Source organism: Phascolarctos cinereus, unplaced genomic scaffold (assembly GCF_003287225.1).
Source record: "Phascolarctos cinereus isolate Bilbo 61053 unplaced genomic scaffold, phaCin_HiC Scaffold_2;HRSCAF=192, whole genome shotgun sequence".
Taxonomy (NCBI): Eukaryota; Metazoa; Chordata; class Mammalia; order Diprotodontia; family Phascolarctidae; genus Phascolarctos; species Phascolarctos cinereus.
Window position 1 is genome coordinate 97,557,588 of NW_027555625.1, and position 17,439 is coordinate 97,575,026.

The following is a 17,439-nucleotide window of genomic DNA, read 5'->3' on the forward strand; positions in this document are numbered from 1 at the left end:
TATTCTGAATTTATATGATATAGCTGCCTTCCTTGCTAATATTCAACTGTATCCAGTTAACTTAATTCAAATAGCGCACACACACACACACACACACACACACACACACGCTCCTGGAGTTAACTCAAACAATTTGAACAAATCTGCTTATAATTTATGCTGTTGTTCTTAAATTGGCATTGCAGCCTTTATTGTTCAAAAGCCTTCTTTGCATATTCCATTTTGCTGATATTAGTCATTAAATTCTCTGTTCCTTTGAGCATTCCCTCCCCAAGATTTTTCCTCATAAGCTGAGTGTTCAACTTATGCATTTCTGAGTCCTAAATATATTAAGGTCAGGCACAACCAAAATTATTTCCCCTAAAAAGCAGGTGCTTTACCGAGTGCAATGAGGATGCTAGATTTATAACAGAATCACATTGGAGAAACAATATTGAAGTAGCAAATAGCTTAGATTTTCTGAGAAACATTGTAACATTATATCAATGATGCAAAACACTAGGTGAAATTTTTTTGCATTAATATCTGTTTGAATAATGTTAAATAAATCAATGATGGTTCCCTGTAAATCCAGTCAACCTGTGTTGCAGGTGTTCTACATCACATTCAGTTTACACAAATATCGGGCAAAATCTGCTCTGTACTGGCCAGTTTTCAAGGAGCTAAGTCTCAGCTTACCATGGGAAAATGTACATTTAAGGATGATGGCATCCTGTGTTTTCATCACTTTTTGGACTCCAAATAAAACAATCCTACTTATTGTCATGTGCAAAGCTGTTCTCTAGCTTTTATTATAGCTAAGTCAAAAGACGATTAGGCAAAGCAGAGAACAACCTTGTTTCTTAGATTTCTCAAAATAGCTGTAAGGGACTTTTGAAGCAATTTAGTCCCACCCATAATTTTGCAGATGAGGATATTTGGGACCGGAAAAAGGAGGGGAAGTGATTTGCCCAGTGTCTCATATGGGGTAAACGGAAGGAGAGGAATTTCGACACAGGCTGCTGGCTAAAAGTCAAGCACTTTTTCCACTTCTAGCAAAGACTTGGCGGAGACTTCAGTTTGCAACTAGAATTTCTGATTGTCTCACCATGAAGGAAACCTTCCTAGCCTCATCATCAAGAAAATGTGAATTATTTCATTCAATAAAACATGAACACTGAACAGTTTCTGGAAAAAATTAACCTCATGAGTCCTAGCATGAGGGATTTCATTTAGGCCAAAGGAAGGTTCTCTTGCAAGGGGAAGTCTTCGATACCAGAAAATTAATTCTACTTATGGCATTTCTCTGAAGACCTCTCTAGGAAATTAAAAAGTTATAGAGAACTTGCTTTCGTGCTACCTTTAGACCAAATTTCTCTGAGAGTATTTCAGGCTACTGCCAAGAAGATCTTCTGATGCCTTATTGTGGCATAGACCAAGGTTTCTTACTATCACTCTAACCCATTCTCCATGTAGCTACCAAAGTGATTTTCCTGAAGTGCAAGTCAAACCATGTCATCAGCCTTCACAGTAAACTTCAGTGGCTTCCCATTACCTCCAGGATAAGATATAAACTCCTCTGTTTGGCCTTCAGAGCTTTTCACAACCTTGTAGCTGCTCCATGGTACTCTATGGTCCAGCCATATTGGACTACTTGTTCTACTTGAAAGTCTCTCTCTCTCATCTCTGTGCCTTTGTAGTCTGTTCTACATGTCTAATACACTCTTCCACCTCACCTCTATTTCTTAAAATCCCTGGCCTCCTTTATCACTCTACTTAAATGGCACCTTTTGCAGAAGGCCTTTTATGGGCTGTCAGAGCCTTTTACTCTAAGGTTACCATCTACTTGGTATCTTAAATATATTTTTATGTACATAGGGTCTCACCTATGTACTTGAGGGTAGGAAATCTTTTTTTTTTTTGCTTTTTCTTTGGCTCCCCAGTGCTACATACAGTGTCTAGGCCATAGTAACCTTTTAATAAATGCTTACTTATTAACTGATTAATTTGCAAAGACTAAGCTAGAATATTGCTAACTGAAAATTCCTACCAAAATGGAGATGTTTTGATTATGGGCTATTTGATGCACTGTATTCCTTTAGTCCTAGGGCCAGGCCAGCTAATTTGGGAAAGCTTATTAACAGATTTGGCTACAAGATGATATATATATATATATATATATATATATATATATACACATACACACACACACACACAGATTTGGCTACAAGATGAGATATATATATATATATATATATATATATATATATATATATATATATATATATATATACACACACACCACACATTCTAGATAGATTTTATATATATATATATATATATATATATATATATATATATATATAGGCTTAGATGAGCTCCCAAAGAGCTTTTACTCAGAGAGAGACAGTGATCTACATTGTAAAGGGTGAACTCCCATAGATGAAATGAAAGATTGTTGAAGTATTTTTAACCTACATAATATTTATTATTGTGATTTTCATGAACTTTTCATAGAAACCAATATATGGAGTTGTCTTTAGGGCTCTTAGACAATATAGTTAATGCTTCTTATTTAGAAATGAATCATGTATGCATAAATGATGACATTCTGTTTCCGTGCCCTCAACCCCCTCAGCCCAATACAAGAAATCTGCAATAAAACATAGTAAAAAAAAAAACTTTTAAAACCTGCTAAGACCAACTGAGATTAGCTGCATTAAGAAAATAGGAATTTTGTTGGGAGGCTGGAGAGAGGAAAGGTAGCTATCATTGAACACTTTGGGAGGAAAACTGGCTGGCTTAGAGGGTGTAATGAAAATATGGTGGGCACCTAAGGCATGAAGACAAAGTCATGGGAGTTTACAAAGGGTACTGAAATGAAAGGGGGGGGGCAAAGAAAAAAACTTTGCCTATTCCTAAGTTTTGCCAAAGGCCAGTCCTCTACTTAAGAGAGAAAGATGAAAACTGTCACATAAGCCACAATTCCCAGAACCTAGAATTTAGGCTATTTCTATGATTTTGTTTCACTGTGTTCTATGTCAAGTAGACTCGTGGTCTAGTCTAGAAATTGATTCTCCTCTTAGAACTTTCTTTCCCAAGGGATATGCATTCCAATTTCCAAACTACCAAAGTTGACAATGAACATCGGAGACAACTCATTACTGAGTTGGGGACTGTCAGTACTTTGGAAATTTTCTCACTTGAAAGTTTCCTTGGCACATATCTAAATCATTCCTAGAGTGACAGGCAGGAGGGGCTGAACTAAGTTCTCAGAGGGCAGACACTTTCCTAGAAGGCTGTCTTATTTGAGCACCATAATTTCTCTTTTTCTCTCTCTCTTATCTTGTATTCTATCTGAAGAAACTCAAGGAGACAGCAAGCCAATTTAGGCTTAGGCTGTCATTAGTATGCTGATAGCTCTCAAATTTATACTACTACTGCATCTGACCCAGATTTCATAATTATCTGACTTTTCCAAAGTAAGGCTGAAATTTAAAGTGAACTGATCATGGTTCAGTTAAAATAACATGGAGGTGGTAGCACAAAGATTCAATAGAAGCAGACATCCTTTTTGCTTCTTCCATCTGAGGGTCTCAATTAAAAAAGATGGCTTCTTTAGTCCCAAAGAGTCATTTATACTTCTTTCTTTCTGTGTGGCCCTAGTATTGAATTATATTACTGCCATATAATGGCCCCCTTCATAATCTGGTTCTCTTCTACCTTTCTCACCATTTCATATTGCTCTACTTAATTTGTTTTATATTTAAACCAAACTAACCAATTAGCTATTTTCAAGACTTGACATTCTATCTCCTTTCTCCATGCTTTTGCATGAACTGTACCCCATTCCTGGAATGCACTTTACTCAGTTCCATCTTTTAGACTCTCTAGGTTCCTGAAACGCTCAGCTCATATGATATATCCTCCAACAGGATCCTTCTGATGGCTGACCCTTGAGGGCAGGGTTACCTTTGTATTACCAATACATAGTATCATGAACTTAAGGAATAATTATTGAATTGAAGTGAAGTGATGCACATTAGTGTGGGATTTGGGGGTTGCATCAGAGTGTTATTTTCTTTCTGAGAATAATTCAAGGTACTACATCCCACTTCTCTGATATGTAGAGATTTAGAGGAAAGATACTAAATCAATCTAGCACATCCTTGTGATTAATAACAGTTTGAATTTTCCTATCAAGTTTTCATTCCCAGTATAGTTTTCAATGGTGTTGTACTGCTTTTTATTGTCCCTAGTTTTTTAACCAACATAGTTAGTTTATAGGAAGGTTGTATCACAACATTCAAAAATTCCTTGTATCACAGTTATCAGTGAAGGCACTAACAAGTCTTATAGTCTAATCCATACTTGACCAGGAATCCCCAGTGTGACATACCCTACCATACTTATGTTATCCAGACATTTTTTTTAAGATCTTCATAAACCTAAAGATAATGATTGTCATTCCTAAATCTTCTACTCTGTAGAAGAAAAATCCCTGATTTCTTCAACCAGTATTCATAAGGCAAGGTCTCAAAATCTTTCACCATCCTAAGCACCCTTCTCTGTGGGCTCTTTAGTTCTTCAGTTTTATAAATCCTGTCTTTTATCTTGGATACTAAGAATCTTCCTACCAAAATGCCATTTACTTTCTTGAATCGTATTGTTTTCAATTAAATCCACAAATCTTTATTTTTTCAGTCATCTGCTGCCCAACCATGCCACCCCTCCCTCTCCTCCCAATTTGTATTTGTAAGGTTAAATACAATTACAAGGCTTTACATTTATGGCTACTAAAATGACCAAAAAATTTTTTTGGCAATTAGGTGGCGTAGTGGATAGAACACTAAGACTCATCTTTCTGAGTTCAAATCTAGCGTCAGACATTTACTAGCTGTGTGACTCTGGACAAATCACTTAATCCTATCTGCCTCGGTTCTTTATCTATAAAATGAACTAGAGAAGGAAATGAAAAACCACTCTAGTACCATTGCCAAGAAAACCCCAAATGGGGTCAGGAAGAGTTGGACATGACTGAAATGACTGTACAACAACAAAATATAATCAAAACTGAGATGTTTTTTGTACACAGACTATATCATGCAATGTATTAGGTATTTTCCCAGTAAAGCATCACCTTCAAATATAAGTATAGCTTCCATAATTTAATGGGAATTATTTGTGTTTTCTCCTCTTTTAAAGTGTAAGATCCTTGGGACCAAGGACTATTTCTCTTTTGTATTAATATCCCCAGCACTTATCAAAATGATAGACACACTGTAAGCACTTAATACATTTGTTTTTATTCATACATTCATGGTGAAGGAAAGATTGCTAGCATCACAGGAGTAGAGATTTTCATCTAATTAATTCATTAACTGCTTTCTTGGTTTCAGTCATTTAATAATTTCTGTATCTAACTGACATCTCTCCATCTTGTCCATATAGATATTATGAGAGACTTTTTCAAGTGTTTTTTGTTGAAATCTAGGTAACATTTTTATGACCTTCTAGTCTGGTAATGCTCCTAAAATAGGAAATGAGATTTGTCTGATATGACCTACTCTTGATGAAGCCATGCTGGCTTTTTGTGATAACCACCACTTCCTTCTCTAAATGCCCAAAATGTTCTAGAATTTTTTCCAGAAATCAAAGTCAAGCTCTTTGCCCTATAATTTCTTATGGCATTCTCTCTCTCTCTCTCTCTCTCTCTCTCTCTCTCTCTCTCTCTCTCTCTCTCAGATTTGGACATTTATCTTTTTTTATCCCTATACCATCTCTACTATTCAAGATTTTTCAAAGATCATTGATAATGGTTCAGCAGTCACACTCAATAGAACTCTTTTAGGACCCTAGTATGTAGTTTGTCTGGGCTTAGTGAACTGACCTCATTAAGAGGAGCTTTGTGCTCAAATAGCATCCTTTTTACTTCTCTAGTAACTGGAATTTTTTATTATTCTTCTGTCTTCTTTATTCTAAAGATTAATCCCTTTGGTAGATACAATAGAAAGCCTTCTGTTATCTTATATCCCCCTCTTTGATTCTGATCTACAGTGGCTGATCCTTGTCAAAATAGTCCCCTATAAGAGAATTTACCTATTTTATTGCACAGATGTACGGTTTGAGATGGAAAACATTGGTTAATGTACAACATTCTTAACCTAGGGTCCTATCCTCAGGGGCCCATGGATAGAGTTTGTGGGATCTGTGAGCTTGAGTGGGAAAAATACATCTTTATTTTCACAAACCTCTAAATGAAATTTAGCATCACCTTTAATTATTAAAAAAAATAAGCAACTAGGTGGCACAGTGAATGGAGTGCTGGATTTGCAGTCAGGAAGATCTAAGTTCAAATTCAGCTAGACATTTACTAGCTGTGTGACCCTAGGCAAGTTATTTAACTTCTATATGTTTCAAATTCTTCATTTGTTTAATGGGGATAATAAGAGTTTGTGGTCATGTGACCAATACAATGGAGGACTAGACATTTTCTCTAATCCTAATAACTCTCAAACCTCTCCAAAACAGAAATTCTGCTCTAAAGATGAAGCAATTTCAGCTGTTTCCAAGTTTTAGGATCTCTAGAACACAAATGAAAGTAAAAAATATGGGGATAATAATAGCACTTGCCCATCAGCATTTTTGTGAGGATAAAGTGAGATAACATCTTTAAAGTACTTTGCAAACCTTTAAGCTTTATGCAAATGCTAGCTATTATTAGAAAAGAAAAAAAATAGGCTTTACTAGACTACCAAAGGGGTCTGTGTCAGAAAAAAAAAAAGGTGAAGAAGCCCTAAGTAGTAGAAACCTATTGACAGATTACTGCTTTTGTTTTTTGTTTAAGCTTTTTAAAATTTTTTTTGCTGATTTCAAATTATTTCGTTTGTTATAAGGCCAACAGTCCTTAGTTAAGAGAAGGGCAGTGCTTAGAAATGTCCCTGTGGGAAAAAAAAAAAGAGTCCATGAACTTTTGGATCAACTAGGAATATCTACTTGTACTTCTAAAGAAGTTTCCTTAGATAACCATTAAGATCTCTCATTCAAGCAAAGTGTAACCCTGCCAGAAGATAAATGGAAAATAAAGGAGAACATCTTTTCCAGTAAGTTTGGCATGTTTACACTTGAAATAGATTTTTCTTAAACATAAAGTAGCTCAATTGCATGCTTTTTTTTTTCATCATATCCTTCTCCCTATTTAAAGTTGTGGTTATTTTCTGAAGCCCTTTCTCAGACGTCCTATGTGAATTTCTTCAGGAACTACATTAACAGTAAGCATTACTGCTTTTAAAAAATTTTTCCTCCTGTCATGGATGATAATGACAGCAGCATTTTCTTGTGGTTTGTTCATTTCAGAGCCACATCTGAAACAGCAAAAGGTCAGAGGTTCTAGATGAACAGTTGTTCTGTTTGTGACATAGGTGATATCAAATGAGCAGAGGACTTAGAGCCTAGAGATGAGTGTGTGAGGTTTAAATCCCATTTCTGACACTTAATTCGATTCAATCTGATCCCACAAGTGTGGTACCAGGCATGGTGCTAAGTATGAGGGTGCCAAAGACAAAAATGAAACTGCTTCTAACCTCAAGGAACTCGTATTCTCTTGGAGAGAAGCAGGAGGTACACAGAGAAGTAAATATAGACATTTATTGGTCAATAGTAAAGCTGCATTGAGGGTGAGGTGAGAGCAATAACATATGAAGTAATCAGGAACCTGGAGGGGAGGATGGTGATATAAAAGGAGGAAGGAGAACGTTCCAGATCCAGCATTCAGCATGGAGGGAGGAGATGGAATGAGAAAGTCAAGTAGCCTGATTGGCTGAAACACACAATGTGTTTATTTGGGGTGGGGGTAGAAGGAAGGGATTGTGAAACTGGTCTAGAAAGTGAGATTACAGCCAAGCTGTAGAGAGCTTGAAATGCTAGACTGAAGAGTACAAGCTTGATCTCAGTGGTATAAGAAAAATCCTGAAGTTTCTTGAGCATTAAGGAGATGTCTGACCAGTGATTTTGGCATCTCTGTTTATCAGTTGTTTAGAAGATGGAGTGGGTAGTGGAAAGAAGAGATGTGGAGAAATCAGTTAGGCAACTATTTCAATAGTACAGGCAAAGTGATGAGGATTTGAACTAGGATGGTGACTGTGTGACTGGATGTATGAAAAAAAGGAAATAGGCTAGTTTAGCTGGAGCAAAAGGTGAGTGGGAGGAGGCGTATGGGGAACAGATTTGTAATGTCATTGGCAAAGGGAAATCCCAGGTAAAGAAACTCCCTCTACCAGTTCAGGTTAACACGTTTTTTACAACTTATAGTCCTGAGTTTCCTATAAGTGATTTGCCCGATGTCACAGAGCTAGTACATTTCAGAAACTCGGGTTTCTTGGCTTTGCTTTGTTTATTGAAATGGAATGCTGCATACAGAAAATATCGAGTTGGCTGTTTTGGCTTAAACAGCGTTATAATTGTATAGTTCTGTGATCTTAGGCAAGTCACTGAACTACTCAGAACCTCAGCTTTCACATCTAGTAATCTCTACATCTTAAGATCTCTGGGACAAAAGTGCTTTATAAAGCTTAAATCAGTATAAAATGTGTCATCATAAAAATCAATAAATCAAATATATCAATTACTATTATTTCCCATCCCTCATGACACAAATTTATACTTCTATAATCCTCTAAACCTAATCACATTGTGGTGGTATCTTTAAAAAAAAAAGGTGATAATTATGGTTATTTAAGAACAAATAAGGGAATAAAGGAAACATATGCCTTTAGCTGTGGAAAATGTTACTGATGTAAGTGATATTTGATCAACTTACAGATAGGTAACCATATTTGGAAATTGCTGCCAAGTGTTTGGCTGGACAACATGGGGACAGAAAGATTCAGTAAGCCAAGGCTTCATTGCTTATCCCATTGCTGACAGTAAGACTTGAAGCATTATATAGAGGTTCTCTGTAGGCAAGTGCTTTAGCTATAAAATATACATAGCAGGGCATGGGGCCTGGGAGTTCCAGAGCCACCTATGAAATGCTTTCTGTCAGGAAGAAAATGAAATGGTGTCTGCTCATAAACTACCATTGAATGAGCTGATTTAGAGGCAACGTAAAATACTCAAGTCACAGAATCTAATCATGTTAATTCCAAATACTGTCTTCTGTTCAACAAGGGACATCACTTAGACTGTGACAGCAGTCCCCAAGTTGGATTTACAATTGAGCAGCCATCTGACACCTTGAAAAAGGATAGTCTCAATGTGAATTTTATGGCTGTCATCCAAAGGGACTTGTATTTTCCATAACAATATGCTTCCCCCCAACAAAATAAAATAAAATACTTGCATATTGAGGCAAATATTAAAATTAGAGAAAGAGGCCAATTATGGGTATGTGAATTAAGTTATTTTAAGGCTATTTTTGCATGAGAAGTTTACATGTGAGATTTATTTTTCTTTGACCTGCACAGCAGTCTTGCAGATGTTACTATGTGGAAATATTGTTTCATAGTGTGATTTTTCCCTTTAAGCATAAATCTAACCTCTACAATATGTGTATAGACACACATTGGAGAAACATCTCTCTCTCTTTCCCTTTCTCTCTTTTTTTCTCTATCTGTCTCTGTCTCCCTCTGTCTCTCTGTCCTCTCTGTCTCTGTCTCCCTCTGTCTCTGTCTCTGTCTCTGTCCCTCTGTCAGTGTCTTTCTGTCTCTGTCTTGTTTTCTCTCTTTTTCTCTCTCCTCTGTTTGGCTTTTAAAATCCATTCCTACTCTATTTTTATTAGCTTTATTATATATTATTACTCTCTTTCCCACAAGCCAGGAGTAGCCAAATTGAACCTCATATTGTCTGTCACAGAAGCCTTCTATCTCCTATTTCTATGTCTTTGCCCTGACTGTCCCTCTATGGCTGAAATGCACTCTTCCTCACATTCACCTTTCAAAAGCTCTTATTTTCTACAGCTCAAGGACCACCTTCTACATTAGTCTTTTATGACCCTCCCCCCAAAATTCTGGTGGACTCCATACTGTACTATCATATTTTTGTGTTGATTCTGTAAATACTTTTATATGTATAAGTTTCTGCCCCAATAGAATGTAAACTTCTTGAGAGCAGGGCAATTTCATTTTTTGACCTTGTATTCCTAGGGCCTACATTTGTACCTAGCACACAGTAAGCACTTAATAAATGCTTGTTGGTAGAATATTTTGCAAATGGAGCTATATCTTCAGTGGTATATCTGTAGGTGCTAACTTACTAAAATTTTAGTGTTATTTTCTTCCCTTAAGTGCAGCTCTGCTGCTGATAATTTTTGGTGAAAACATTTGCAAATCTCTTTTAATCTCATCTTTACCCTTTAGTAGTGCATTAGTTACTCAGTTAAAGTCACAATCATAGGATCATAGAGGGAGAGTTTTAAAAGGCTTCAGAGGTCATCATTTTAGAGCTGAGAAAACCAAGGCACAGAGAGATTTAATCATTTGCCTAGGGTCACATAGCTAGTCAGTGCCTGAAGTGGGGTTGGAACCCAGATGTTCGTGATTTCAAGAACAGAGTCCTACCTACTTTACCCATTGCCTCTCAAGGATTCTGATTGCCAAGAAAATGAATGATTCTAAGAGCTGCCGTATTTAGGTAAGATTTGGGTTATGTTTGTTTGTTTGTTTGTTTTTGCTTTTCCTTTCTTTTTTTCTTTTTCTTTTTTTTTTTTTGCTTTTTGGTAAGGCAATTGGGGTTAAGTGACTTGACCAGGGTCACATAGATGGTAAGTGTCAAGTATCTGAGGCCAGATTTCAATTCAAGTCCTCCTGACTCTAAGGCTAGAGCTCTATCCACTGTGACACCTAGCTGCCTGGGTTACATTTGTTTTGCTATGACCAGGAATGAATGACCAGGGGAGAAAAAGGAAGCAAGAAATTTTATTATATATGTATTTTTATATATATATATATATATATATATATATAGTTCTTTCCCTAATGTGTTATATTATTATTGTTATCATTTTCAGATTTACTTCTATTCCAAATTAACATGAATGATCAAAAATATATTTAAAAAAAGCTTGGAGATACACTGCCATGTGAGGATGAGCCTACTTTAGTAGAGAAAAGCTTACCACTGCTAGAAGATTAACTACCTAGTAATATACATGTATGTACAATGCATATATCCATATGTGCTTTCACACACACACACACATATTTGGCTTATGGCTCAATTAAAAAAAATAATTTCACAATTAAAAGAAAAATAAAAAGACCTCTGGATCTTTAGCAATCTCTTACACATTTGCTACCTAATGTCATGTACTGAAAACACTCTCTATCCTTCATGGACATTTTATGGTTTAGCAGCACTCACTATGAAACTTTATGTACAAAATATAATGCACTTATCATTCTTATTCTGAAAAAGCAATTTTCTCAACACAGCTATATGCAATCTCTAAGGAGGAGATTTCTCTATGTTTTGTTCCCAAATAGCAGCATGACTGGAAAACAGCAGTAGCAAAGTAACCATAGGGGGATAACCTTCCTATCTATATCTGGCTATATTGAACTCATCTTCCTGTGAACTATGCATGATAGTAGCTTTGGGTCAACAATATACAGAATCATAGAGAAAAAAAAGTCAGACAACTCACTTCACATAAGTGACAAACACCATTTCATAAGTCAAAGTTGAAAAGCCTAGGACTTGAATCTTTTGTTGGAAATTTTTATTATGTAATAATATCCCTAGTCTTGCCTTAATGAGTATTACATTGAGCTTGGGGACATTTATACCAAGAGAAATACAACAATGTATCTGACATTCTGTAAATAATATCCTATCCAATACTCCACCAAATTGAAATCATTTTTAATGCTCTTCTAAATACATTTTTTTTGCCAATAGTTGCAAAATTATAGACACCAGAAACGGTTTCTAGTAGCAGCATCTAAAATGTCACAAACTTGTCCGTGAAGACAGACCTTTTGTGATTCAAAATGAGGTTCCAGTCCCTCAATTTATTGAACCCTTAACATAAATATATCTATATCTATATATCTATATATATCAATATATCAATATCAATATCTATATCTATATCTATATCTTCATTCTTCTTTGCAGGCTAGAAAGTTGGATTATTTTTAATTGAAAAAATGAGATGTGATTTTGAAGTGTGATTGTAATCCCAAAATAGGATTCTAGTTCACTATATTACATACTCTAGCAGCATTTATGCATTTTTTATTATTAGGTGTTTCCTCTCCTCATTCCATTTTTAGGGGGAAATAATACCAACCCAACAAAATCCATACCAGAATTATTCATTTGCTGTGAATTTGCCTTTCTAGAGGTGTTGTTTGCAAAGCTGATAACTTATTTAGATTTACATGTTCAAAAATTTATAAATCTAAATCAGTTATCTGAAGCCCAGAGAAGGGAAATGACTTAGCAGCAGCATTTTCTTCATAACAAATCTGACTCATTTTATAGATGAACCACCGAAAGAGTGAATGATTTGCCTATGGTCACACAATTTGTAAACGTAGAGCTGAAACACAAATCTAAGTCTTCTATCTCATAGTCTGGTACCCTTTTCACTACAAAAAGTTCTCTATCCTTGAAAAGATTTGTAATGTTCTTCACAAGAATCTCTGAATCACCTGAGAAATATTAGATTATACTCATTACAGCTTTAGTGTTAAATGCATCTAAAAAGTGGTAATACATATAAGAAAATTAATGTAGGTATGCATGTGTATATATGTATGTATGTATATGTGTATGTGTATATATATATATATAGGTATATATATGTATATATATATGTATATATATATATAGGTATATATAGGTATATATAGGTATATATCAGGATATTTGATTACATTGATTATCTTATTCTTGTACCCAATAAATTACAGAGACTTTACAGTGACTCAGCCATTTCTATCCCACAATACATAAAGACAGATATTCAGTTGCGCACATGTACATACAGATAATCCAAGGAAAGGCAGTTTAGTATCTAAGACAAAAACGATTCAGCTCCCTAATTTCACACATTTCAATGAACAGGAACAGTAACAATAATAATCAACAACTAATCCTCAAATTAATACATGCAAAACAATTTCTTCAGAAACTTGGAAGAAAAGTAGCCAATAGCCCTCCTATCTTTAAATGCAAGAGAATAGCCACGTTATTTTTCCTTCTGGTTACCCCCAAAATTCAAACTGTTCCAAAAAACAAAAAGAAATATGGTCTAGTGCTGATACTCTCCAAAACTTCCATCTTTTGGAGATCACTTGAGATCTGGGAAATTTGATAAATGTAATAAAAATGTTTGGGCAATTTTCTTTTTCAAAAATTGATTTGATGGAAAAAAAAGATCATTAGCAAAATGAGCTTTTAGACATCCTCTATGCAAACCTATTAAGACAGATGCCAGATATGGGGGATGATCCAGCTTCCCACCTTTCATGTATCAATCATGGCCATAGCTCACATTGCCTAGATGAACTGGGAGTCACTACCTACACTGGCAAGTGGAAAGACCACTGGGTCTCACCACCTGCCTTACTGATATGCCATCTGAACACTGACATGTCCTGAACATCCCTGCACCTTGCTTGTCATCTGCCCTACTAATGAACATTGTGTTTTCAATTGTCTTGCAGTGAGCATCCTATATATGTTGTCCCCCTAATTTGAATGTAAGCTCATTGAGAACGAGTACTATCTTGCTTTTTCTATTTGTATACACAGAGTTTAACACAGCGCCTGGCATGTGGTTACTAATTAAAAATGCTTTTCATTCATTCTTTATTCATTCATGTGAATCCTATGGAAAATAAAAAAGGGGGGGGGCTGTAAGGATTGATTATCCAAGCATAAAAATGCCCTTCAGAATGCAAAACACTAAATTTGCTCCCAAGAGACACTGTTAAAATAAGGGGAGAACATGGAAAGGTTTTTATTTTAAACTCCATTTAAAGAAATTGAGAACAATTACATGTTTGTATGTGGTGACTATATACTATTTTGTATACTAGAATGCTTATCAGCATTATCTTCACATTCTTGGGTGGGAAAGCCTTTTTTATCTCACTACTCACTGGTATTTCTTCTTTGGTCCATTCCCTTCAATACTTTTCTAGCTTTCAGCTGATGTCCTAATCATAATACCATTCAGAAGAGCAGTTTCCTGAAAGCACAACCCTAATCTTCTCTTCAAATCAAATACTTTTTTTATAAAAGTAAAAAAGCATTTAGCGCAGTGTCTGACACGTAGTAGGTGCTGTACAAATTCTTATTCCTTTCCATTCCCCTCCCACTTCTTCATCACTCATATATTTCTTTATTTCTCCTTCTCCCCTCTTTTTTTTCCTCTACTTCTTCCTGTTTTCCCTCTGAAAGTTGCTTCTTTCTCTGGCAGAAACCCAACTGAAGATTGCATTCTTAGTCTGACTAGGGGCCTGGCAGCCTGCCTGACAGTTCAATTGTTTTGGTGCTGTTTTTTATTGTTTGATTTCTAGATGGAAAGAGCTGTCCTATTAAGCAAATAGCCACTGAACCAAGATTGAAACTGCTCACCTTTTTGGATGTGGGGAGGATGGCTAATTGAAGGTTTTCTCTCTCTCACAGACGTTTGGCTGTCTTCCTTTCCAGCTCTACTTCTGTTATTTTCCCAGAACTAATGCATTTCAGTTGGCCACTTTCTTGCCTCCTATCAATTGCTATCATATGGTATATAGACTTATTCAAGGGTTCTGGTTTTGTACTATGTCATCAGAAGAGTCACAGTTTGTCTGATGCTGATGTTGGCTGACTTCCAATTTATTTTGCTATCATTTACTATTGATCTTACAAATGCCATTGACTAGTCATGTTATTACTTATGAGTAAAAGTGACATCTCATCTGCAGTCCCTTCCTTCTCCCTGAGCTGTTTTTTTTTTCTAGGCCTTCATCTCTGCTTTTAGGATGTTTTTCCTTCCAAGATAATCACAGAATTTCTGTCTTTCTCCTTTCCTTTCCTCCCTCTCCTCTCTCTCTCTCCTACCTCCCTCTCTCTCCTTTCTCTCCTTCTTTCCTTCCTTCCCTCTCCTTCTCAAAGTTATTAAATATGCATTGTAGGTAGAACAATATGTTAGCCACTGATACAGTTTGGATAAAAACAGGGCCTTATTTTCATAGAACACACATTCTTATAAAGGGATAAAATATAAATGCAGATGATTAAAATGTTCAGTATTATATGAGAACTGCATAGTGAATTATGGAGCCAATACTCTGTGATGTAACTACTGTGATTCTGATTCTATTGTTTTTCTTTTCTTCTCTTGTCATCTAATTTCTTGGCAATGCTTTTGTGGGAGTAAATTGGTATTTATGAACCACCTTGACAGGCTACATGGCATCAGTGGAGAGAGGAGTGATCTTGGAGTCCGGTGGAATTGGGTTCAAGTCTTGTCACTGACATATGCTGGCTATGTAATCTCAGGCAAGTGACTTCACTGCTCAGTGATCAAGGCAATGCTAAGATTTTAAGTTGAGTCATCAAACTGTAATTGCAGAGAGAATTTCCATACTTGAAATTTCCTGTACTAATGAACTCACAGTTCCAAACTCAGAAGACCCAGAACAACCTAAATAAAGATTTCTTTTTTTAACACCTTCTCCTTGCAGCTGGCAAACCCAGGGTATGATGCCTTGTGCATATTACTGGTCACCAATTTCTTGTGACCTGGGCTTTTTTCTTCTAACAAAGTCTTCCTGGATAAAGATACTTACTGTATTGGTTCACTGAAATAAAATTTATGTTTCTTAGACAGGGAAGGTTAAAAAAACCCTTTCTTTTTTCTTTTTCTTTCCACCACCAATACAGCATAGTGCTCTAGGCCCTAATAATCCTCTCAGGAACACCTGTATATTGAAACAGGCAACATGATGCTGAAGATTATTTCAAAAACACAATAATAGCAAAAATAGCAAAAACTCCTTCCATGATTGCTATTGGTAACAAGTATCAGAAATAGAATAAGAATACAATTTTTAAAAAAAATTCTTGCTATCTTATCTATTTAGTGAAGTCATTCCCACAAAAAGCATTTAATGTGTTAAGGCTCTTGGACCAAATATACCTTACCCCCTCCCACCTCTACCCCCCCAAACTCCTGGTGATTGCTAATCCAAAGCAACACCAACAACAGAAACACAACAAATAAAAGCCTGATGCAATTAGTATTTTCAGTCAAGGGAAGCATTGTTCCCAAGGTTAAAGTTTGGGGCATGGGCACAATATTCCCAGAAGTCAGTAAAAAATGTAAGGCTCACAGTTCCTAAATATCTTTCTGAAAGCAGGCTGATAGTCACTCTCTCTGGAGAAGATAAATATGTATTTGTTTTGACTTTTCAAGTTTCTGCTGAAGTCTTTCTACACCCGCTTGAGATACATCACTGATGTATTTATTCCTGGTGACAGCTCAGTGGGATACAGCAGTTCTAATGTGGCCAAGGTCACCTATCTTGGATTCTTGTGGGGACTATCTAGCTTTTGCCCTTACTCTGGCCTGCCATGTTGTAGAAGTGTGACATTGGTTACAAAGAGAACAAGGAGAGAGAGATGAATTTGTATAAATCTATACCTACTTCTAGGAAAACCATTCAAAGTGAATGCTTCAATGATCCTGAATAGCATAATGTACTTCAATAGATCCACAATCCATTCACTGTTACAGATCATAGCCCATCCGTGCCTTTTTATCCTAACATCCATTTATCTCATCCATATTTTCCTCTAGTACATTGAGATTCACAAAACACTTTCTGCTCAACAACCCTGTGAGGTATAAAGTACAAGTATATTTATGAACATTTTACAGATGAGGAAACTGAGGCTCAGAGAGGTTGAATATTTTGGACAGCATCACATAACTAATAAGTGTCAGAGATGGGATTCAATTATTGGTCTCTAGACTATAATATTAGGCTTATTTCCACTAGAAACTCTAACCCTGGGTAACCCTGCCTTTTCTTATTCTGCTCACTTGGTGCAGAATGTCATAGCTTTGCCAAATGAACCCACTGAAAATTTATATTTCTAATCTTATATTCAGTTGAAATTGTCTTTCATTTTAAATATAATATAAGTTCTCCCAGGGATTGTTTTATTCTTTGTATTTACATTGCCAGCACCTAGCATAGTATCCGGCATAGAGTGGAAACTTAATGAATGCTTGCTCCCTATTACTACCACCACCCTCCCCAGTTCCTGAGGTGCATGTTAGATCATCCTCCACTCCTTATTCTTTCCCCTCGCTCTCCGCTCTCCCATATTCAATCCCTTGTCAAATCTTATTTCTACCTTCATAAAATCCCTCCCGTATACCCCTTTACCATACTGATGCAGGCCCACATCGCCTCAGGCCTGCACTATTAGATCATCTGCTGATCGGTTGGTCTTCCC

At 36.1% G+C, this 17,439-nt stretch overlaps 1 protein-coding gene across 21 annotated transcripts in view; it reads right to left on the reverse strand.

Annotated features, from left to right (window-relative positions):
• NRXN1 (neurexin 1) overlaps positions 1–17,439 on the reverse strand; it is a 1,404,735-nt gene that overhangs the window by 824,759 nt on the left and 562,537 nt on the right. The window lies entirely within an intron of this gene.